Source organism: Condylura cristata, unplaced genomic scaffold (genome assembly GCF_000260355.1).
Source record: "Condylura cristata isolate star-nosed mole 26May11 unplaced genomic scaffold, ConCri1.0 scaffold00014, whole genome shotgun sequence".
In the NCBI taxonomy this organism is placed as follows: domain Eukaryota; kingdom Metazoa; phylum Chordata; class Mammalia; order Eulipotyphla; family Talpidae; genus Condylura; species Condylura cristata.
In genome coordinates this window covers 42,545,440-42,572,261 of record NW_004567115.1, presented here as the reverse complement: position 1 = coordinate 42,572,261, position 26,822 = coordinate 42,545,440, and positions in this window count along the sequence as shown.

Below are 26,822 nucleotides of genomic sequence, written 5' to 3'. Positions count from 1 at the left end.
CACTACAGTTGTTTAGTTTAGTTCTCTCACTTGCCTGTGCTCAACACTTCTTGTAGCCCACACCTTCAAATAGGGACATTTTCTGCTGCCTGAAATACAACTTCTAGAATGTCTCATAGTGGGAGAAAGTCCTTCACTAGTGAACTCAGTTCTTATTTAACCCAGTGCTATGCTATCTCCAAATAGGATAGATGTTGTCACTGGTTATTGAATTACAAGTAAGCAAATATATTTTACTGTCTCTTAGCTGTCAGATGTCAGATATATGGAAGTTACTGCTTTTGCCTGCTTTTATATTTTTCTCTGTCTTACTGTCTAATTTCTACCAGACAAGCTGGGTCTTCATCTCTTACCATCTCTGTCATGTCTTAAGTCTATTTGTTTAGTTTTTGTATTTAAACTAGTAGTTAATTTTTAAAACATAGGCAGCTACTGAGAAAGGAAGACCCTAAAATATTGTTTTCATTTTTTTTTAAGATTTACTTATTTATGCATATGTAAGCTGGGGTGCAGGCCAAAAGTGTTGGGGTGGGAGGTGGTGTGTGTGAGAGAATTCACCAGAGACAGACGAGGGAGTAGAACAGGAAGACAAAGATACACTGCTGATGGGGAGCTGTGGTGGGTCAAGAGAGGTCTGTTGTGCCCTGTGGGTCAGCACCCTGGCCGGGGATCTACCTGGCTCTGCAGGGGCTGTAACTAGCTTCATCCTCAGCTTTCTGCCAGCCCTTGACATCTGTTAGGACGTTGTTAAGACAGAAATTCCCCCTTCAGAGCAGTTTGTTTGTGTGTTTGTTTGAGAAGAAAGACCAGGTCATCTTGCTGTAGTAATGCTAACTGACTGAAGTTCCTTCAGATAGGGCCTGGAAATTCACAAACATAATTCCTCTTCAATAATTGGGAATTCTAGACTTTACTGGATTGTTTTCAATAGATAAAAGATGAAGTATTATAAAATAATCTTTTCATTTTCTTTTATATAGATGATAAATACATTAGCCTGTCATCTACATAAACCATCTTTCAGGCCAAGGAGTGTAGGCAAATACTCACATTCTTCTAGTAAGTGGCTTTCCTCAAGAGTAATCTAAGAAGTGATTTTTTTAGGTAGTTCACAGGAAAATGTGTATCTAATACTGAATATTGCTAGCATATTTCAGATTCAAAAAATAATGAACAGAGTATATTCATTGCTAATTACTGTTGCATTGCATGCCCAGTTTATAAAATTAACTTAGTTATTAATATATGGCATGAATTATAATTAAAAATGACTTTCTACATTAAACATACACCAATGAGAATGTACAGTGTGAATCCGTCTGTGCTGTAGTAACATTATCTGAGAGTTCTATATATTTTTTTTAAGAAGCAGAGGAAAATGTGTATACATCTGATAAACCAATTTTACTGGTCTAGCAGTCTCTGGTGTGATGACTATTTCACCATTGGATAAGGCTCCTTAATAAAGAATCAATACTTTGTGCAATTTTCTAACAAAACACAGTGAACTTTGTTGTAAATCATTTGATTTTTATTTTCTCTGAAAGTGTAAACAGTACCTCTGGGATAAAATTTTTTCAATTTATTTCTATAAAAGTAGTGTCCAAACTACATAGAAATCATTCACAATTGCACTTACCCAGCAAAAACAGGTAAAGTGACATTTCTGAGAGGGTTGAACAAATGCACCAGATTTTTCTTTTCCAGAAAGAAAGTTAATTTCCAAGTCTGTTTTTCAAAAGATATTCTTACAGTATTCAGATGTTATTCAATGGGAAAGAACATGTTTCATTGATTATAATCCACATAACCACTTGCAAGTTCAAGTTCCTTTGGAACCTTTTTTTTTTTAATTATTTATGCATACAGAACTAAAATACAGGCCAGAGATGCAGGGGTGGTAAAAGTATTCACCAGAGACAGAATGGAGAGCAGAACAGGCTGAATGATGAAGTACACTGCTGAGGGGAGCAGTGGGTGGGCCAGGAGAGGTCTGCTGCGCCATGTGGTCACCTCTGGGGCAGGGATCGAACTCGTGCTGAAGTGGCTTTAGCTTCTTAGTGTTGTGCTTTAACCCGCTGTGCCACCAGGGAGGGCCCAGTACCTCACTTCTATGGGAGGTAGAAATTGCAATGTCCAAAAATGAAATGCAGAGATGTGCCCTCAGTTAACTGAGCTTACATTTTTAAACACCCTAAAGAGAAAAAATACATATAAGAATGTTAATTTTCAATAAGGAAAATAGTTTTAAAATATAACTGAATTATAAGTAACAATGTAATTATAGTTGCAATGATAATAACACTACACATAGAAATTTCTAAAATCATCTGAGCAAAATACTGTGACTGAGAATTATTGTCCTACATGTATATAACATATTACTGCAAACTTAGTGGCTGCACCCAATACTTGTTCATTATCTCATGTCTCTAAGTCCTGGCACAGCGTCAGCTGGCTGCAATACTTGTAGGTCTCAACAGACCGTATTCCAGCTAGAAGTTAGGGTTGGAGTCACATCAGAGACTCCAGCTCGATGTTATCAGACATTCACGTTTTTTTTTGTTAGGTTTATACCTAAATATTGCATTTGTGCTATTGTAAATTGAGCTTTTAGATGGCAGAACATTAGAATGAACTTTTTTTTTTTTTTAGAGGTACAGGCTTACCCCTCCTCAGATGTAAGTTACCACACCCACCACAAGGGCACCCGATGTCTGCATTATAGTCCATCACACGCGCTCCACACTTGCAAACTCATTTCTAGGTTCTGTTTACTCTGTTCTTTTCCACATGTCAGTGATATCACCTAGTATTTGTCTAATTCTGATTTATTTCATTTGGTCTACTCTTCAGTTTACTTTTTTTTTAAGATTTATTCATTCATACAGAACTGGGGGACAGGCTAGAGATGCGGAGGGTGAGAGAATTCACCAGGGACAGAGTGGGGTGAAGAACAGGCAGATCGATGAAGTACACTGCTGAGGGGAGCAGCGGGTGGGTCAGGAGAGGTCTGCCTCACCATGTGGTCACCTCCGGGGCATGCGGGGATTAAACTCATGAGGAAGTGGCTTAAGCTTCTTAATGCTGTGCTTTTACCCGCTGCACCACCAGGGAGGGCCTATTTTTTTTTTTTTTTTTTGGTATCAAATTTGAATTCACTGATATATCAGAATGAGATTGACTTCTGTATAACGGTCTTGTTTCTAGGGACGCTGCTGAATTCACTAGTTACAAGAACTTTTGCAGATTGTTTATGAATAGGGGCAGTTTTACTTTTCAATCTGTACATATTTATTAGTCTACATACTAAATTTGACTTTCATTCTTTTAAGGCTGCTATGTGTGTATTCATAAAACAAAGTTTTAACATCTTTCAAGAAATGTCTACTAGGCTAGAACTTACCTCATAAATGACTGTGAATATATTTCCTTTTAGATTCTGAACAAAATGAAAATTGATGTATTTCATTCTTTTATTTCTTAGGATTTGGACGATGAAAATATTCAGATTTAGATTTTGACAGTTTTTAAACCACAAATGTAAACTTTTAATAGCTATAACTCTTCAGAGTATCTATTCTTGAGTGATTTTACAGCTTGTGTCTTTAAAAGAACTTACTTTGAATTTATTTGCCAAAATATAGGCACAAGATTTTGGAGATATTTATCCATTTAATGGACAGGGTTAGTCATGTTGCTCCCCAGTTCACCTCTTATATTGTTAATTTTCTTCTGCTTCGACATAAAAATTTCATAATTTTCATTTTTTTTCATTCAACATTCCCTATTGTGTCTTTTTCAATTTCATTGATTTTTCTTTTATATGAAATTCTTGTTGCTTTGGGTTTCATTTGCTCATCCATGATAGTTTTTTTAAAGGGAAACTTAGATTACTGACTGGAGGACTTGGCCTTTAAATAGAAACATGCTGTAATATATTTCCGTCCTTGCACTGCGTTCGCTGCAGCTCCAAAACTTATTGTTCAGTTCAATTTTCTTTTAATGTTTCCCTTCAGGCTGCTTCTATAAACTCACTATGGATTGGGGCATCTTTCACTGGAATGTTATTCTTCTCAAGTACTTATGGTTTTATTCAAGTTTGAAGTCATTCAAATGTCCACACCATGGTGCTTGCTATTTAAAAACTGTCTCTCTTAGCGTACAATTTTCTCTGCCATAATCTGTCTTACATCACAGAATGTCTAGTGGTAAGTTTTTTTTTCTGATGACTCCTCAATATATTCCACTTGGAATATATACTAATATTTAAAATCTCTAAGACTAAGTGACTTATAAAAATTAAAAAGATAAGGAGACATATTCAGGCAGTACAGGAGAAATACAAATAATGGACTTCAACTAAAAGATACATTTTTTTAGTGATTTATTTATTTATGCATACAGACCTGTGGTACAGAGGTACAGGGTCAGTGAGAGGCTTCACCAGAGACAGAGTGGGGAGCAGAACAGGCAGATTGACAAAGTACACTGCTGAGGGGAGCATCAGGCGGGTCAGGAGAGGCCTGCCTTGCTATGTGGTCACCTCCTGGGCTGGGGATCGAACTCATGCTGAAGTGGTTTTAGCTTCTTAGGGCTGTGCTTCAACCTACTGTGCCACCAGAGAGAGTCCCAGGTATACATTCTTAATACATAAACAGTATCTATGAAAATATTTTAATCACAATATAAACCTTTCATAGCAAGAAAAATGCTTAGATTGTCTCAAATCACTGGCAGCTATGGCTAGAATATGCTGATATTTTTTCAAATAAAATTGAAGCGGAAACTTAAATTACTTCGCATTTCTCTAAGAAGGTGTATTTTAGATTAAGAGTGAATTGTCATTTCAGTAGCCAGGCAACATGATGGCCTTGAGATATTCTAACTCTCCAAACATAGCCGAGGGCTTAATTCCCCCAAGACATTATTATTTCTAAAACCACATTTCCAGAGTTACATCCCACATGTTAGTGAAGCTCTACAATGTTAATGTATTTAGCTTTCAGATACCAAGATTTTCTAAATTCTGTCAGATGTTCCCACATGAGTTTGGAAGAATAATGAGCAAATCAGAATATTTCTCCTAAAATTAGCTTCAATCTCTTCTAAATTAGCTCCTGAGAAAAGAAAACACAGAAGTACAGAAATGAGTTTCTCTACTAATTCCAAGAGTTTCCTAGATCATTGGTTCTTTAGAAAACGTTAAAAGCAATGCACACTTATATGTTCAATCCACTGTTTTTTATTTCTGACAGGTTGTGAGATTTTATTGTCTTCTAGTACTTCTCAACTATTACCCAGCAGCAGTCATTCAAAATTATGTGTTAGAAGGAACAATTTAAGATGATACTTATTTATCCTTTCTTTGAAACACCATGCCAAAATCCCAGGAAATGCTTGCTAAGAGCTGTCTGATCTTTATTAGCAAGCACTAAAAAAATGGTTAAGTGGAGGTTTTAAGTACAATGGAATTTACTAGTAATTACTAGAACCTCAGTAACTCCTTAGAGTTAGTAGCAAGGAAGATGCTCAACAAGTAAGACAAGGTATTGGCACAGCCGGTTTGGTGGTGGGCAAATGGGACATACAGAGAAGGACCAAAATCTTATGAAAAATACTTTTTAAATGACCCAAATTAACAACAAAAGGAACATTAGTGAGGAAAGAAGTGAAAGCTGGAAAGAGAGTAGATAAATGAGGTAAAAATTATAAAATGATCAGTCAACATTTTACCAACTCAGCTCTCCCCTTGCATCTCCTTTCAGACCTAGTCAAATACTTTTAAGATCCTTCCTCACTGTTGACTGTCTGAAATATGGTGTCCCTTTAAAGCTTTCTCCTTTAAATCCTTCTCTCACTACATATGATCTCTGCCCATCTCGTAGATACAAATACCATTTCATACTGTTTATGCTTACTTACTCCAACCAAGCTCCTGTTCTCAACACTGACCTCCTTTTTGGCTTCTCCATCTCAGTATGGGGTGATTCCATCTTCTGTTTTTCAAGAAAAATATACTTAGCAATCTCCATTTTCTTTTCTGACTCACAATATAACACCAAATAATATTGATTCTGCCTTCAAAATGCTTTAAGAAACTAACCTTTACTCACTACTTTTACTCTATCATCCAAGTCCCAGCCATCCTCAACTGTATATGGAATCATTGAATAACCTTTAAATTGACCTTCCTGAGTCTCGCTCTTACCCAGTTATGTCAGTTCTCAATGCAGCAGGCATACCATCAATTCACAAGTGCTTTTCTCATAAAATCCTTTCTGCGCAAAATCCCAAAGTGGTTTTCTACTCAAAGAAGTTAGATTTAAAAGAGCCGTAAGACCTCCAGTCTAGCTCCCAACTAACGCACTGCACAACTACCCTTGAAAGCTGCTGCACAGTACTGCTCAAGTATAATTTTAGCACAGGCATTGTCTCTGAGTACTATATGTCCACTACTACTGTGTGTGTCAACACTTCATATCCCTCATCTTCATTTCGGTCTAGCACACTATCACACATACCAAATGCAATTATTTAGCCCTCTAGAATGTCATCAGCTGAAGGACTACTGCTTAGGTTACTGTAGCTATATTTAGTACATTCAAGTTACTACAACAATGTTCACTGAAATAATACCAATGGTGCTTACCTTGGGGGAACTGAGGAAAAAACACCCAAAAGATGTCACGCTTCCTATGGTGATACTTTTCACTTATCCCTCATTCCCTGTCCCCTTCCTTCAAAACTTGTTTCACTGTGGCCAACGGAACTTTGATTTTCACCAGGTAACTCTGCTAGGTACCATCAACCCTTCCAGAATGTTTCTCTTAACCTAACTGAAAAATGGTATAGTCTTCTCTTAAGTACAAGTTATTTAGCCTCATGCCATTCGCAACAAAACCTTTAAAGTGGAGCTAGAATCTCCAAACCACTTTTTTCCTTCCACTTATAAAATCTAAATTCATGGTATTCTGATTTTCCACCCTCTCTGAATGTGTGTTAAGTCAAATTGAATGGTCTCTTCTGGGTATTCCATAAAGAAAGGCTTAGCAAGAATTACTAATTGTTCTGTGGTAGGTGACTTCAACTTGCATGTTATTAACTCCTGGAGCCTCTGACCTCTAAGCTCCTTGACCTCTAGAACTCTCAGCACCTTCCCATTTAATTACCCTATTCCCATGAATCTTACCAACATGCTGTGATTCTAGACAGCCTGGTGCAAAGCTTTTAAGTACAATTTTACTTTTAAGGTCATTTTTTAAAGTGTACGTGTTAGCACGTTGTTGTTCGTTTTGGAATGTCTGTATTTGAACAGTCCCCAGATTGTATGGGATGGAATAAAATCATATGAGTTATTGTCCTAGGGCCATCATAACACTACCACAAACTGAGTGGTTTAAAACAACAAAAATGCCATGATGAGGTGGTTGAATGATTAAGGTGATGGACTGCTAGAAGAAGAAACAATCTGGTCAGGCCCTGAAATTATCCAGTGAGCAGGGTTATGGTCACTTTGAAACCTCTGGGAGAGAAGCTTTCCTTACCTCTTCCAATTTTTGGTGAGTCTCTGCTTCCTTGGTTTGACAACAGTTCCAATCTGATTCTGGCTTTGTATGGTCTTCTTTCTTGTCTCTTACTTCATATCGAGATCCTACCAGTTATACTGAGGCTCTGGTAAAGATGAAACATGGGGGGGGATTACCACAATGTATGTGATGTTGCTGCCTTTTTACTTTAGTCATTTCTCATGACCAATTATTTACCTTAATTTCTATCATGAAATTTCTCAAGGTTATATAGTAAAAGATTATTTCTAAATAGTAAAGGAAATTCTCTTTTCTATAGCACAAAACAAGTGATAGGTTCTGATTAAAATGCTCTAGCTACTCAATCCATACCTGGATAAGCTGTGCTGGAAAAAAAAAAATCACTGTTAGTAAAGGGCATAATATCAGAAAAAAGGAGAAAAGTAGACCAGTGTTCAAAGCCAGAGCCTGTTAAGTTGCTACTTATGGGAGTTTCTGCCCTGATGTACTTAACATTTAGACTTACATGAGTAAAACTCTACTCCAGATTCTGTGAAAATATGAGGCGAATAAATCTTAATTCAGTAAAAGGGACACAGTAGGCATTGTATAAATCATAGTCTGTCACATATTTCATGCAATGACTACCATAATTAGTGATCTGTCACATGATACTTAGCACAGTAGTATGGTTTCTTTTATGGACTCGGGCAGGTAGAACCTAAAGATGAAACTATATCTACTTTCATATTCAGTTATGGATATTGAGTCTGGCTGATCGACTTTGACAATGCTGAAATACAGTAGTAGGCTGTTGATGATTGACCTGTGGAATACTTAGGTTAAGTCACTGATCTGCCCCTCATTCTGTATTCTTTATTCTTATAACTATCATAGCAAATATTGCAACTTCACACAATACTTCCTTTGTGAACAAACACTACAGACTTCCAAGAATATCATGAATTAGCAATGCCTGGGCTTCTCATTTCATAGATTGAATCATCAATCTATTTTTCTGTTGCACACTTGGCCAGTAGTAAATCAGGTACAAAATGTTTACACCATGTTACCTGTAACTCCAGGGCGGGGATGAATAACTGAGAATTTAAAACTTGCAAATTTAAAAACATTTGCCCAAAAAAATTTTTATAAGAGTGAAAATAAGTCAGTCTTTGAGCTGCCAAATTTCTGTGCACCGATAGCGTTGTACATGGCCGCAGTAATCTCGGCAAATTAGAAGATTCAAGCATTAGACCAGTTTTGAGTTCCATAGATGGAATGTCTTGAACTCCATAGCTACAAAACTAATACAACTCCTGCATTCAAATCACTAATACACTTTAGACCAGGCTGCTTGTTTTCCTAGTCAGACATATGCAAAGAAATCTGCTCCAGCTCTCACTGTGAGACTATCATTCTCCAATACTTCATCCTGCCCTTTATGGTAAGAGGTGGGTTTTTATTCACTTCTAATAAATCACAAACACATAAAGAGAAATGTATTTTCAACTTCTCTCCTAGCTTTAAGAGAATCTAAAATCTCTTATTAAGGAAAACACCAATTATTCACTTAATATTTTTTTGCTTAAATTTTTGCTGTGGTAGTAGTGAAGATGTATTTCACCCACTTACACATTTATTTGCACAAATGACTTTGCATTTTCTACAGGACCGTTAAGTGCCTCGTCCAAATTCTATACAGTTTACAAGGGCTATATGGCATAAATTCCCCTTGGCTGCATACACATATGAATATCGACATGTGAATTCTCTTGTTATGGACATTTTATTTTCATTGTTTCCATAATCAGTAAATGCATAATGAGAAAGTAGATATAATATGGAATGCCTTCACTTAATTCAGCTTAATTTAGGTAAGTGATCACAAATATCAGATGCTATACTTTGAAAAAATTGTCAGTTGGAATGATGCCTTGGCACTCCCTGATGGTGCAACAGTTTAAGCACAGCACTATGAAGCTGGCCACAGCTGCTTCAGTGCAAGTTCGATCCCCACCAGGGAGGTGACCCACATGGTGCAGCAGACCTCTCCTGTCTCACCCGCTGCTCCCTTCAAGTGTACTTTGTCAATCTGCCTGTTATGCTCCCTACTCTCTCTGGTGAATCCTCTCACCACCCCTGCACCTCTGGTCTGCACCCCAGTTCTGTATGCATAAATAAACCTTAAAAAATGATGCCTTAGAAACAGGTAACTCACTTGAAGAAAATAAAATAATAAAAACACATTTGTCAGCGTAACTACACTACAAACACTGTGCAAATGTTTCTAACATCTCCCTCCAAAAATAATGGGCATGGGCATCCTATTGGCTAGGTGTAGTGACATCCAGTTCTGATAACAAATCAATATATAAATAAGCAAGGTGCTTAGAGAAATGACTTAGCGAGAGCTCTACAGTAAGATGAAGAGTAAATGAGATTGCAGATGTAGAAGTGTCACCAGCAAGAGGACTTGAGAGTTGATGAGAGCAAGTGTGAGGAGGTAACATGTATGACATGTATAATAACATCCATGTGCTGTCACTTACTACTCAATTCTACATGCTGCCATGCTGCTCTTTCATAACTTGCTCTGTCTTCCTCCTTAGTATTGATTAGGGCCATCTACTTGAAGGCAGGAATTTCTCTTTTTCTCAGTAGCTATAATGTTTGACAAAAAGTTCTTCATTAGTAATTGTGTAATGAATAGAAAAATGAATAATGATCACACATGCACCTATTTGTAGAGAGAAGCTCTGTTACAAATTTGATGCAAACAATGATAAGCTGGTGTCAACAAGGGCCAAAATGAGGGTCAGTTCATAGACATGCTCCGTGAATTTCTCCTTAATTCCTATGCAAATTTCTCTAGTTTACCTATAAAAATTACTTTTGTTGTCTTCACTTCAATACATCCCATGGCATTGAAGTAACAATATTCTTTAAAAACATTTACTATTGTCAGTCACATACTCTATGAAGTAACTGGGTACATATATTATTAACTAGAGTCCTTATTTTCAGAGTATTTGGATTCTTTGTTGAATAGGAGGTTAGATCAATAATATAATAATGATTAGGAGGACCATACCAAATGCTTTGATAATTCACAATTTACCAGAAATGTGGGAAAGCACTTTTCTTGTTTTTATTAAAATTGGGTGTTAGAAACAGAAGTTAATTGCAACTAATTTAAGGATGACATTTAGTACTAAAATTTACTTTAAGAGCTACAAGTCTTAATTCCTAAAGTCAGTTATGTGTGTTTTAGAGAAACTCAACAGAAGGTCAGATTAAAACCAAACTAGCAACAAACCCTAGAATCTGATATTACCAGAGGGACAGAAGAGGGGTGAGAATAAAGCAAGAAAGGAGCACAATGGACTGGAGATGCTTTAGTCCTGGGTGGCACAGGAGCAGTACCTGAAGAGGAAAACCCTATACCTCTAAAGCATAATGTAACACAGGGGACTGTGGTGACAGTGCCCAGGTGGTGGGAATGTCACAGGGAAGCCACACATTGTATAGAATGAAGGTGGGATGATAAATACATTTAAAAAAAAATCAGCCTAGTTACCAAAAATTGTATCTCTGAATTATCTCTCATTAAATTGGAAATTATATATATATATTATATTATATATATATACACACATGAATAATATTAAATTTACTGATGTACTTGAAATTTTCCTAAATATTTTACAATCATGAGTTGATCAGTCCTTTTTCTTTCAGTAGTATTCATAGTTACGCTTAGAAGTTAGATAAAACTCTTATAAAGTTAGACATTGAAACCTAATATTCTGCCTTTCCCTCTAAAGATTTCATTAGTGAATAATATTCAGATATGAAAAATTTGACAAGAAATGAAGTCATTCATCACTTATTCTTGATTTTAAAATTTTCAGCTACAAACCATGTTTAATTCCTTACTAGATTTTTATTTAAACCATTTATTTCTATGCCTATTTTTTAGAGAATATTTTAGTTTTCTATTTAAATATGTCAGATGAATTTTGTCAAATTGTGTTTGTTAAAAAGAAACAATTAATCATGTCTTCCTCTAACACGTTTTAATTGTACAAGTAATATTTAATATAATTCATTGCTTTATAATCTAAAACTTTCCCTGTATGGAAATAAAATATAAGTTTCTATCCAAGTCCTCATAATTTGATAAACTTTTAGAATTAACTGATAATATATAGTCTACATTTGAAAGGTGAGCTTGCATTCTTACCCTAGTGTCTAAAGGAAAATTTTAGTAAGCAAATTTTAATGAGCAAAACTTACCTATTTTATGTCTATCTTTAGAACTTGGACCGGTATGTAAAACTAGCATTCAATAGATAGTCCTTGAATAAATGAAACATTACTTTTTATGCAACAATCTCATCAATTCTCTAAGATCAAGTATTTCACTTGAGGAAGATAAAATGTAAACAGACTAATAAATTCACCCTTGATGAAGCTAATGATTTTAACCCAAGTATGTCTAAATCAGGGCCAGTTTTTAACTTTTGCCATATGTATTCATGTTGACTGCATTTATTTATAAATATCCATATTTCTCTGAAGTTTCCCATTAAATTCCCCCAGGATCATCAGCTAAGTAGAACTTAGCATGTGTATCCTGGATTTTTAAAAGAAAATAGAAATAAGCATAAATATTTCTGTAATCAAGCTCAGCCTTCATAATTTTGAATAAATAGGAACATGGAGGCTCATATTTCATACTCATTCAATAAGTCTTTGAAAGTGAATAGAGTGCAAGTTGTGAATAGAGTGCAAGTTGATTGTCTTTTGTATTAGTTAATTAGATAAGCGTTAGTAGGAAAATTTAAAAAAATACAAATGAGACTAAAAATGATAGCAGCATGGATCTTAGCTTTTTTAGGGAAATAGATTATATTTAATCAGTATTCATAGTTCATAGCCTAGAAATTCAGAAACTTTCTGTATACCAAATATTTACAGAGCACTGTTTAAGCCCTTGAAATTTCTTTGAAAATTATTCCTAGTTATCATAAAATTGCAAGTAGTCTCCCTTTGAGGACTTTAAAGCAAATCAAATCATTATGCTCCATTTAAATTTAAAAAGTTATAATGTATTTTACAAAGAACTATAAACTTATTTCCACATAATAGAAGCTCCAGGTATAATTCTTAAGTGCTGAGAAGAAAATGACTTGAGTTGGAAAGAAATGTTATGACCTCAAAAAATTTTATGTTACAACTATATTAAAAGCACTACAAAAGACTATTAACCTAATAACTGAGCACTTTATAAAAATGTGTACATATGAAACATGATATTGATAAACCAGCAATCAGTTAGAAAAATCAAATAGAAAAGGATCTTTAGAAAGTAAATGTACATATAAGATGTTTAGGCAAATTCACATTTTATACATTACTTTATGCACATAATGCACCAACTTCATGCAGCAGCTTATGAAATCCACAGTGAACATATAGTGACGTGCATAATCACATGTTTGGTATTTTCCTAGACAACATTATCTTAAATACCAGCTGAATTGTTATTGAATTGTAATTACCTCTTAAAACAGCAGATTTTACTGAAAGATACTTCAATAGGATTCACTGTTATTTGCTGGAGAGATTTTTAGAAGACAAATGATACATCATGAAAATGTCCCTTGTCTTATTCCACAAAATAACTTCCATAATTAAGTATAATCAGAATTCTACTTTTATATTGTATATAGATATCACAGATATCTGTCACTAAATATTCTTGACAGTGAGAGTAGCATGATTGGTCCTATTAGTTTTTCTTCACTTGGTTCCAAAAAGTTTTTAAGGTCCTTTTTGTTTTAGTCAAGTATAGAACTGTTGCTCTATAGAGCTACAAATATGTCTCATAACCTTCTGTACTTTTATTTCAATTTTGTTACCATGATTGTTTAGTATAAGACTTACTAATGTTTTGTTCATCTTATAAGCAAGTGATATTGTATTCACTATAGACAAAGTTTTAAATACTAAAATTTTTGTAGATAATTAATTGTATGGTAATTGTATGGTAGTCCAGTGCACAGTGATACTATAAATGTCAAATTAACAGTATCTTAAACTTCTTTAACTCAACAATTTTTAATTATGTCAATTAAATTTGATTTCTAGCAAGTTACATTTGCCCTTTAATCAGTATTGAAGATTAAAGTGCCATTAGCTTTTAAATATATTAGATATTAGCTACTAGTTAGAAAAGCTCATGAATTATTATTTCAGTAACTGTTCAAACCAGTGTGTAATTGTTTATAGGAAATCTTAACACTGAACTAAATTCCATATTTATACAAATCATGTTCTATTGATCAAAAAAATCTATATAATACACTTAAGCCACTGATTTATAAACTCCTTAATTTACTACATCAGGCATATTTTATTGAATATTATCAGTATTTGATCTTACCTGGAAATGGATTCCATTCTTACTAATGGTTTGCACAGTAAGTAATATATAATGTCCTTCACCTTTTCCAGTATCAATAAATTATTTAATATCCTATGAAATTACTGAGTACATGTTTCCATATGTGGCTCTTAACTGTGCCCTGCCCATTCCTCTACCTTGTTTTCATTGTAGCGTTTACATGAATGTGTAGGAAAGCGACATCAGAGGTAGGGGGTATTTTTCACTGAGGAAATCTGGAATGAACAGACTAGTGTCAGAAAGGGCTCAATTTCCCCTTCCACTGGAAAGGATGGCCGTGTCAGCCTGTACCCAGACAGGGGGGCAGAAGGCAAATCTCGAATGTACACACTTGTCAAGGGGCAGTGGTAATGTAATTGTGCTTAATGTTCAAAATTTATTCCAAATATATATACATATATACACACACACACACCTCAGTCAAAGGAACATCTAAACAAGGAACAAGGAACAATCTATATTAGAAATGTTTGAAAAAGTTAGCACTTAGAGGCTCCCATATTTGGATTGTTTACAAAATTTAACAGGTTTTTTTCATAACCAATCTAACCCATGTACTGGAAATTCCAAGTAAATAAGTGCTTATGAAAAATGCTATGTAACAACTTTTACAAATATCTATTAATAAATTTAGAACACTTAAACTGAGTTCCATTTGAATAAAGTGCTGTACATCCAGCAACCCTATAATCCAGTTAATTTCTCCATGGTTATTATAACTTCTATAATATTTACTTCAATTTTTTTTCCCCTCAGAGTTGAAGGTAAAATATATTGTGACCAAGACGTTCTCAATCCACCTCAAGCTATATCCTCAAGACGTGCAAACCGAGGGTACCATCTGGGGCCAGTATGGCCCCTGCAGATCAGTGCTTACAGAGAAGTTGCTATTCGGTACTGAACGGGCAGGTTTGTCTTTGTACCACTGAGGATCAGTGTTTTAGCATATCAGGATATATTAACTATTCAATGTCTTTTTTATGTGTCCCAGAAAACAAAACAGTGAATATTCCTATAGGTCATTTTATGTTTTATCTTGACTATTTGTTTTTACTGTGTATATTGTAAAGGAAAAAATATAAATAGAAAAATGATCATCTTCTCCCACACAACCCTAAAAATAATCAGTGAATGTATCAATATGAATTCAAGACAATTCCCATAATATATGTATCTTTCTTGCACAGGACTTGTGTATACTCTAACTTCACTTGATACTTAATTAAACTTATCCATATATATTTTATTTTTACAGTTCCTTTTACTATAAAAGGAAATAACAAATTGACTATCAGTTTTATATCAAACCTTGTTTAGTGGATAATAGCTGAGAATGTCTTTAGCAGCAAAATGAAATTCAGAAAGCCCTCAGGCCAGAAGGTCTTTTGATCAGCTTGACCTTAGCCACTCATAAATGTGACAATTAGAATTTGATTTAAGCTATACATTTTGAACGTGTGTTCAGAAAAAAAAAGCTCATTTACATGTTTAATTTGCTTGAAATATATTTAAGTTAACAAGGAAGTTAATAGGAGACTTGATCTAATTTAAAATAAAAGTTAGAAGTAAAAAGACTGGAGACTGTGACTGAGTAAGAGTAAGTGCTGGTTTAGCATCGGGCAGAAGAGCTGACTTGCTCCAAGTTCTGCTCATTTTTCAGAGGCTGAGGGTGTTCTGACCTCGGCAAATGAGGAAAACACTCCCATTTGACATGTGACTTGAAAACAAAGTCATAATTAGCAAATTCTCCACAAAATTCCTCTCTCCAGCTCTTCTGCAGCAATATAGTGATATATTAGAACTAAGACAGATTTTAAGTCTAATGTGTACTAACACCTTGTTCGAGGCCCTGCTAACAACATATCTGTGTGTCTCTATGCCAACCCCACTGTCTCCATTACAGGAGTTTATAGATGATTTTTTTCCTCAGTATTGAGAAATTCAGTACTCACGTATTCTATAAATTGTTGTAAGTGACCTTCAAAGGAAACAGAACTATTTTACGTTTTCTATTCAACCCCAACGTATCAGCAATAATACAAATATGGGTTTTAGTTTAATGAGATAATTGTGTAATGGGTTAACGTTTTCTTGGTTGACATGTGTTCCTATCAGGACAGGTTAAGCCTTATTAGAGACAGATTCAGTCATGTAAATCATAAGTGGACATGAATATTGATGGTGGGTATATTTCGATTAGGTAGAGATAAGGAAGGACACTACAAGTCACATGTAGATTGATATATGGGCTCAGTGCTATCTAACAATTTAAAAATGAATAGCAAAATGACATAAATCAGGAGACTCAAAATACTGAATGGTGTCACCAATGTGTGGACTATAAAGGAACTAAGTAGTCAGATAAAAAACAAGCCAATAAAGTATTTCTTGATACCCAACTATAAAACTGAAGCACAAAGAGTGAGGGGAGAGGAGTGAACAAGAGGGAAGGAAAGACAATGTTCTATGGTGGTGGAATAAGCTATTGGGTGTGTGGTGGTGCTCATATCTGATGGGGGTACCCCAGTATTAGCTCAGTTAAAATTAATTTCAAAACGGTGTTTTAGATGATCTCAAAAAAAGAAGTGAATAGGTATATACATATATTTTCCAGAAAATTATTTTCAGAAATTTTTTCCATAGATGAGTAACAACTTGAGCTCACTTTGGGGGAGAGGAGGGGACAAAACACCAAGAAGGCTAAGTTACGTTACCAGCTTACAGCTACAGGCTAGTATCACACCCCCTGTTCATTTAGTTTTTTCCCTCATCTAGTCAAACAGATTTATTGACTTATTGAAGGTCTTACGAATATGTTCCAAACACTGATTTGTATTCTGTAGTTTGCTATTTTATGGAGAAGTTATTATTTCTTCAAAATATTTTATACTATCAAGTGTTGAGATAATTTGTATGGAAGACTGCATGAAGTCATCGCTATTATTAATTCCAAACAGTACAGCATTTGAAAGGGTAATAATTGTTGCTGCATGTTTTTTAGATATATTGGGAGGGTGGGAGGGAGAAGATTAATTTGAAAAAAAAAATACAACTAATGCAGCTTACTTCCACATCATAATTTAGCAAGAATTTTGTTATGGTTTTCAATGTGTCATTTAAAAGGTTTCTAACTAAACCTGAAAATTCTTGTGTTCACTTGTTTTTACATCATTCCTACAGAACACTGATCTCACTAAAGTAAGCCTGGGTATGAGAGTGATAGAATTCTACCTTCTATACTTATGAGGGAGGCATTGTTACTATCCAGTGATCTCACCAATTTTTATAAAGGAATATTTTCTGCTAACTCAGTGAAGTGCTCTTGATCATTTTTCTGTTTTCCACTATGAAAAATCTAGAATTCCGAGAAACCACATAGTATAACATTAAAAACAACAAAAGCTTGTCTTAAAGTTATCTTAGTAAAGAGGCTAAATGAGATAGATCAATGGCAAAACAATTATTCTAATTAGTAAAAAGAGGGAAGTTATCTATCATGACAGTTTGCATGTATAGATGTTCCTTTTTACTTTAAATTTTTTAGAGAATTTTAATATGGATATAGTGGGACAGAAAGATACTAGTGGAGAAAGACAATATTTAAACATTCTCTCATTCACCTGCTTAATCCAGTGTTTACTCTGCTGACTCAGTTCCTGGCTGTTTGTGAAACAGATCTGGGAAATAGAAACGTAAATGAAAAATGGCCCAGATTTCCCCCAGGAGATTGAAGAAAGAACAAAAGCAACAGTAGAGAGAGGGAAAAGAATAAACATCAAGTGATGAGTGAAGGAAAGGAAGAAAGTGAGGGCTTATTTGCTGTTCACAGGAATGTTCTTTGTAGTGTCCAAGGACAGAAATTTGAAATATAATTGAATATGCATTACAAATATGTGGCCTGTTCTTTAATGACAGGATATCCATAAGGTTTTGAATGAGTTTTAGTTAGCATAGTTTGCATAATCTTGTTTTGGCTTTCTATAGTATTAGAACATGAGACCCACCTTCTAACTGTGAGTATAGCAGACAATTGTGAATTAGCAGTAACAGATTTTGCAGTTATTTATAAAAGATGAAAAGCTGGAAAAATAGAATTACCATTATTAAATATGGCAGACTATGAGATCGAACATGAGATACATCTGTATGTTTGTGAAACTCCAAAAGATCTTGGGAAATACAGGTTTTATGATCTACTCATCTCATGTTTTAAGCGCCACCCCTAATTGTTTCTGATTTCTCAATTTTGTTCACAGATCAGGATCTGTGCTACTTTAAACTGAAGACACTGAAATAAACTACTTAAATATACTGTTAGTCTTTGACACCCATGGTTCCTGGATTTGATTTAATGGAAATAACACTTAGAAACAAATCAGCATGTAATTTCTTACAGAATACTATAAAGTGAAAAAAGTAAGTCTGTAAGTACAATTTATATATATATATAAATTCACTTTCTTATTTCATTAACTTTTGTACCATATTTGATTTGTCCCCTCTGGTACAGTCATGTATTCTCCCACCCCCAGAGCACCTGAATTCCATCACACAATCCGTTGTGCTCTTCCCTCCCCTCATCTATGGTCAGGTTGCAAGTTTCATCTTTCTCCTGACCCTTTCTTCAGTTTCTCTATTTTCCACATGTGAAAGCATCCCACATTTATCTGCTTCCTTCTGACTTTTTTCACTAGCATAGTGTACTCTGGTTTTGATTCCTAAAACTAAAACCCCATGTGTATATTTTCCCCCTAATGTACCCTTATGGTCAGAGCACAAAGAACCCAATGCACAATCAAGTGAACGTCCTAGGTTAGCTCCTGTATTGTAAATTGGGGATACTGTCACATGGTATTCTATCTGTGCTTTTGAATGTAAGCAATAAAAGCTAATTATGACTACCAAGATAAAAATAGATGATTTTTTGCTTCACCATTAAAGCTCCAGAAAAGCTGATTTCAATTTCAACTGGACATAGTTAGTTGTTTAGGTATGTCCAAGAGAAGCTAAATCATAAGAATTTACCTACGTATTTTATTTCTACATTCAAATAATAATGACTCTAATGAGCAGTGCTATTATTGAAACTAAGCCTATAGTTGTGTGACTCTACAAAACTCTGCAGAATAAGTGTCTGTAGCCTAGGACACAAAGCAATCCTGGCATTTCTTTCACAGAAGCAACACATGAAAGAATGGCCCAAAAAAAAACTAAATCAAATCTTTTTTATAGTATCTTTGTTCCCATAACACCGGGAAGACAAGTTTCTTTAAAAATTATGATTTTTCAGGCTCAATAAAAAATCAGATTCCCAGACATCATTTGAATCTAAAAATATCAATAGCCTAACAAATGTATTAAGCAATAATGATTTCACCTCAAATCACTTTGCTAGAATAATCTTAAAAGAGTGAAAGTGTTGAAGGCCATTAAGCTCATTTTTTGATTAATACCCAGGAAATGACCCAAAACAGTCATTATAAATATTCCATATCAATTATCAAGAATCATTGGGATTAATGAGTGAAATGGCATTGACATAATTCTTAGCATATACTGTGCTAAGGATACAGTATCAAAAATACTTATTTAGTAGAATCAGATTTTTCATGAATTATGATTAGTTTAAAGCCATAAATCCCATTTTTTCTAGATTGCTTTAAATTGGATTTTTAAAAACATCAAGGTGATAATCTTTGGCCTTAATATATAATAGTGTATCGACATATACCTGAATGTTAGAACAGCACTACAGGAGCCTTGGTAACAGAAAATATTAATACCTGGAACAAGAATGAATCTATGATCTTTTACAAGTGGATGATAAATCACAGTTCTTTGCTGTTATATTGAGGTCAGTCAAAACTGTCTCATGATACATGAAGACTGTGGTGATAAAGTGAACGGCAGATTTTTTAAGAACTGTCTTTGTTTAGAAGGAAAGGTAAACAGTCTGCTGTGATAGGAATGAAAGGAGAAATTTAAGATGGAACACAGTACTAGAATCATCCATACAGCCTTCACGACGTGGTCATTGTTCAGGACCAGTTTTAATCTAAAAGATTCCAAGATTCTAAATTAGAATTCACAGAAGTATTTTGTCTATAGGGAGTATGACTATGCTATGTAAGGCATTCAGAGAAATTTGGATAGATCAGTTCATTTTGAAGGAAAATGAAATTTAAAGATGCTATATCAACACAAACTGACAAAATGCACTTATTTACAAAATGACAGGAAATATAGCAAGGAATTGTCCATATGCATAAGGAGCAGTGAGCCAACAGTAAGAAAAAGAAATTACAGAATATATCCTATTTATCATTGAGTAATTTGGCTGGAGAAATTCAATGTCCTTCATGACAATGTATGTTCTTATCTAAAGAATTTTTCTAGGTATGGGCCCGCAGATTTGCCGAGATACCACATTTTCCCTTACTCCTAGGTTCTAGGATACTACACTGCCTAACACTACCCAGTAACTCCCATCTAGTAACTTCCTTCTGTCAATTCCCCAACTGGCTGCTTTGGACACTTGGGTATTTAAAATCTCCCTAGGAAAGGGGCAAGTTTGAGTTGCTGCTCTAGCTGTCACCATCTCTCCCCACACTGCCCTGTGCTTGAGCCCTGCTGAGCCATAAATAACCCTCACCCCTGCCGCCCCACCCCCTGCATTAGCTGATGGTCTACTTCATGCTGCTCCCACTCCTTAGTACCAGCCTTCTCTTTCTCCTTCTGTTGATGAACATCACTGGGAGGTGACTCTCTCTCTAGAAAGCCGGGCCTCCCTGAATTTGCACTGTAAGAAGGTTGTCACCTGGTAAAGAATTATTCATCTGCCTCAGTTGGCTGTTTCCAAGTTAAATAAATAGCACTTCCTTCATCTATATTTTTAGCGTGTTGCACAGTCGTCAGTAAGGGTTCAAATATATTCATTGACACTTTTAGCTTTAAGGCAAAGTACACCAAGATAAAGTCTGTTCTTAACCTCAGGAAACGTAGTGGATTTTACAAAATGTAAGTATTCAAATTTCTCTGGAAAAAGAAATTAACCTTTGCCTTTAACCCTATACTTTAGGTGGTTTGTGTCCTTCATCAGAACAGAAATCTGTCCCTGACAGACTTTCAACAACAGTGTAAAGACTATAGTCTTATATAGTCAGTTTTTTTTTTCTATAAAGTCAATGATTTGAATAATTTATGTTAAACAGAATACTGGTCAAAACTTAAAAACAGTATTTTAGTTCATTCATTTTTAGATAGCATTCAGAATATGTCAAAACATCCTTTCTGATAAAGGCAAACTTTGAAACCCCCCTTTGAAGCTGACCATGAATCTGAAGCATCCAGGAGAGCAGGAAATGTGGAAATTGAATTCAGGGGGAAGAGCATGGTGGACTATGGTGGGGGACCATGGGTGCTTTGGGAGGAGAAACACCTACCTTGTGAAAAAACAAACAAGGAAATAAAATAATGGCATGTCATTCATTGTAGGGGGGACCTCCTCTGTAAAGGACCTAGCCTAAGGCATGAATACAACTAACAGTGTTATGTGATTTGTTCAAGGACATAAAATTCTTAAAGATGAGAACAAAAATAATGTCTTCTGTCTCCAAATATTTGTTTGGGTTTGCTTTGTGCCTATAAAAACCTTAATCTGATGGAGACACCCCTGAAAGCTGTTGGCCACATCACGAACCTCCATGGGTAGTTTCTGGAACTGCAAGATTGCTAGTTTCCCTCTGAAATAGGTTTCAGCTAAGAAATTCAAAGATAGTGTCGTTGTAGCTTCTTAGTTACAGATTCTTTCAGACATCCTTTACATTTTAGTATTCCCCCAGATATTTGGAAAGCTATGCATTTAAGCACATAAGTCACCTTCAATTGACTTGGGAAACAGAACAAGTAAAGGATGTCCAAAGGAATCTATAATCAGGGAGAGACCTCATTCTAAAATGCTGTATCTAAAGTCAATGCCAAAATGGATAATCTGAATAGATTCTGAGAACTAACTCTAAAATGACACTTTAAGGACTTTTCATTAGTATTGTTTTACCAGTGACCAAAATTAATCTATTCATTTAACAAACATTTGTTAATACAAACAAAGCACAAAAGCTACTATTCCAGATACTTGGTCTGAAACAGTGAACAAAAGAGAAAAATACTTGATCTCTCCATGGGATTTATCATCTAGCGGGAGAAGCAGAAATACATAAAACATGCAGCATGTCAGATCATGATAAGTGCTATAGACTAGAGAAAGCATAGAAAGCACTGAGGGGAATTAAATATCCTGCTTCCCTTTTCCTTAGTTATCAACAGATGCCACGATAGTAAGCTGACTTTGAGAGTCAACCCAAGTGCCACTAATGAGATCATTACTGACAAGACAATATCAGAAGAGGTACAAACAGGCAACTGTATATGTATATAGGAGATGTGTATGTGCACATGCATGTAAACATATGCATGTATGTCACGACACGTGCAATTTTATAGAGATGTTTAAAATATGGCTGGATTTGTATACATGTGTGTGTATATTGAAGACAGAAGCAGTATACATAAACGATCTTATAGATCTGTCATGTAAAACTCCACATACATGCTTACATTTCAGTTAATAGAACGGATCATAGTAAAGGAAAAATGAAAAGCAGAATTTCATTTTGAGACTCAATATTTTTCAAAGGAGAGAGTGCAGCATGATTCATGAACATATCTGAGATTCAAACCAGTATCTAAACCCTGCACATGCAGTTGTTACTTAGTTAGCCTTAATATATAATCATAGGCTTTTAACTTTATAGTAAAACAAAAGGTAAGTCATTTTTTGCCACAGTAATTTGCCACAGCAAATCTACAAAGAGCCAATTTAGCTCTTCTCTCAACTTCACCCCTGCTGCCAACCTAGAGTGAAACATCTAGGCAGTCAGTCAATCTTTGTAAGAATAAATACATTTGAAGCATCATTTGAGAAAGTATGAAATTAGGATCATAAATGCCATATCTCCCCCTCTGACCTAAGTTTCCCTGTATTTTTTATTTTCCCTTATTTCAAATATAAAATTTGAAAAACAAACAAATATCAGTGGTTTATGTTTACTCCTTCACAATGGAAAAAAAGGTGCAGGAATTGCCTGGCCGTTCTGAGCAGGCACAGCATTCTGCAAAGTCACTAAGGACCAAGACTCTTTGCATGTGGCTTCCTTTCTGATGCTAACACACTGTTCAATAACAGGATGACTATTCAATATCCACACTTCAGGTGAGAAAAAAGGGGAGGGCAGGGTCATCACTGTGCTCTTATTTTCTAGCTAAGTCATCTCACTTTGAAAGGTCTAGAGAGAATGCTAAGACAAAGCCTCATATTGATTAAATCTGCTTACCATTTATTGATCAAAAGTCATAGGGCCACACCTACATGTTAAGGATGATGAAATGAGAGCATTGCCACTGAATAATTGTGCACTTATACCAAATTTTGCAAGTCAAGAGTTGTAAAAAGTGAAAGTAAATAATTGGGACTGTATCAAACTTTAAAGCTTTTGTACAACAAGAGCAACCACCTTAAAAATGAACATAAAACCTAACTGGGAGAAGCTATTTCCTTAGCATACATCTAATAAGGGCATAATATCCAATTTCATAAAGAAATCATAGAACTTAATAGAATAAACAACCCAGTTTGAAAATGGTCAGAGGATATGAGCAGACACACTTCCACGGAAGACATAGAGGGCCAAAATGCACTTGAAGAAATGATCATTATCATGTATACTGAGGATAGGTCGATAATTCAAATAAAAACCATAATGAGTTGCTACCTCACATCTGTGAAAATGGCCCATATCAAGAAAAATAGAAACAAAGATATGGAGACAAAGGAACCCTCATACACCATGGGTGGGAATGTAGACTGGGCCAGCCTCCATGGAAAGCACTATGGAGGTTTCTCAGAGATATTAGCTCTACTGCATGATCCAGACATTCTATTCCTAGTTATCTATGCAACGAGCACAAAAACACTAATTCAAGTGGATATATATACATCTACATTTAGTGCAGCAATATTTTTAATAGGCAAGTTAGGGGCACAACCAAAGTGCCCAAAGGTATATGAATGGATTAGAATATGTGGCCTACATACTCAGTAGAGTACTACTCAGCCAGTAAAAATACATAAACTTGCCATTTTTCACAACATGGGTGAAATTGGAGGGGTTTAGCCTAAATGAAATAATCAGGAGAAAGACAAATACTTGATAGTATAACACATATGGAATACAGAGAAACAATGTGTCAGATAAAGTCAAATCAGTAGCAAACCTCAGAATTCTGACTGTAACTGAAGCTATCATGGAGGGAGAAATATGGCAGAGTACAATGTGGAGAGTAAGTACAATGAACTGTGGTGGAGGTCTGTGGGTGTTTTGGTGCTGGTATGGTATGGCAACAATGCCCGAAGGTGTTGATCCTGTACCTCTAAGTCATAAAATATTGTAAACCAGTGTAACCTCCAGAAAAAAGTAGATGGTGAGAGTTGTATCTCAATACCATGGAATAGATGAGATCTTGCCTTTTTTTGATGCTGATATTAAGAAAAATAAGTCAGAAAGTAAAAGATCAATGTCTTTCATATGTACATTACATATGCATTATATATAGCACATATATTACATATATATTATCTTATAGATGTCATATGTACATCACATATGTATATTGTATATATAATCTCCAAAGTAAATGACCTTTTCTAGACTATGAAAAAATACAAAGAGTATTAGAGGGGGAGACGAACAGGGCCTGAAGGAAGCATATAGGTGGTCAGCCTGAAGGTGGGAATGGCACTAGAAAATTAATGGGAGTGTGTGAGCCATATGGATGCACAGAGGTTAAGATATGCCTTCCAAATTTTAATAATTTTATCAATCAATGGTAGAGTCTAAAATTTTACCTAAAATCAAAGTGGAAATTAGGCTCTGGGCAAATAACCAGCTGTCACTCATGCTTAACTTCTGTCAATTTTGACCTTTGACTATTGAACTCTTCAGAAGAAAATATCCTATTGTAACTCTGTGGGGAAAACAAAATTCATCATTTCATCCCATCTGTCACCTTTTCTGTACACAATCATGTTTCTGAGCAGAGACTAAGTTCATGTGTTTTTTGTACTTTCTGGCACACACATGCATACCCACATATACACTGGTGAGTATGTACATACACATGTATACCACACACGGAATCACTAGCAAGCAAAGTTGGAATAGGCAAATATGAGGACAGAGGGTTCTGAAGTTTCTATTTAGTTATATTGATTCAGGTTTTATCACCCTAAAACTCGTATTATTTCTGTCCTTTGGTAAAGGAGCTCATTCTCGGGGAACAGTCATTTCACCAGCGTTTCAATGCCTCACCTCCTATTCACTGGCAGCATCAGTAAGTAATTCCACCATCCTCCTGTGATGGATGCTAGATCATCCCTTAAGTCAAAACTGAGCTGGCAAAAATAGAAGCCTGGGGCTCTCCCTGGTGGTGCAGCCAGTTAAAGCACTGCATTGTGAAGCTCTCCGAGGCTACTGAAGCACAAGTTCGATTCCCCCGCCAGGGAGCTGACCCACATAGCACAGCAGACCTCTCCTCAGAGGTATTGACCCACGGCTCCCCTCAGCAGTGTACTTTGTCAGTCTCCCTGTTCAGCTCCCCACTCTGTCTCTGGTGAATCCTTTAACCCACCACACCTCTGGGCCAAACCCCCATAAATAAGTAAAATCTTTTAAAAAAAAAAAAAGTTAAAATATTAAAAAAAATAGAGGACTATGTGAAATGGACACTAGAAATACACCACATCTTTCCAGCATTTCAGCTGCCACTGACTGCAGAACAAGCTCAGATACATTCACAAGAGTAGATCATAATATACTCTAGGGCTGTGAATGCCACGGCGAGGTGGCAGTACAAATCACAGTGCATTTTGTGCAACACCCATAGTGCCACCCACATCCTTGTCACAGTGTTGTAGACTCATGGTCTTTCCACCTGTATAGACTTATCCACCTTTGAAAGTATATTCATGTTATTCTGCAGGATCAGAGGAAAAAGTAAACCTTAGTCATTTTTTATGTTTAACTTTGACATACCCTCAGGAGTACATAATTGCATGTGACAAAATTGCCTTAAATAGGAAAAAAGTTTCTTCTCAACTCGTATAGCCAAATGAACAATTTTAAATGATTATCAGGGTATTTTATGTACTCAATATGCTTTCTTAAAAAGAAAATTTGCCTAGGTAATTCAAGGGGAAAATGGTGATTTTACCTAATTTTCAGAAGTAAGAAAAGCTGAAAGCCTTAGAATGTAGTTCTTGCATGTAAGTGGTAATTCTGGGCACCAATCCCAAGTCTAACATAAAACTATCTGACTTTATGGTCTCTTCACACACTTGCTACTAATAAGTAAATTGGCTCTTGGGTTTGGCTATAATACAGAAATGTCATAGAAATCCCAGAATGGTGGCAATTTCCAGACTAATAACTAAAATGAGAATAAGAACAGGACCCTTTTGGATAATTCAAAAAATATGTGTTAGCATATAAGATAGGACTTCAAAGATAGTCAAACACCCACGGAAATTAAAGAAGTACATCTTTCCTAGCAATAAAAAAAAAAAAATTTCATTTCACTCAACGCTTCTCCCAGATGATCAATTTTCTAGTACAATGAAAGATAACAAGTACCAGGATTGTGGACATGTTTAAAAATACTCCACATCCCAGAAATCTTCCTTATTTTCATGTCTAAACTGAATTTTG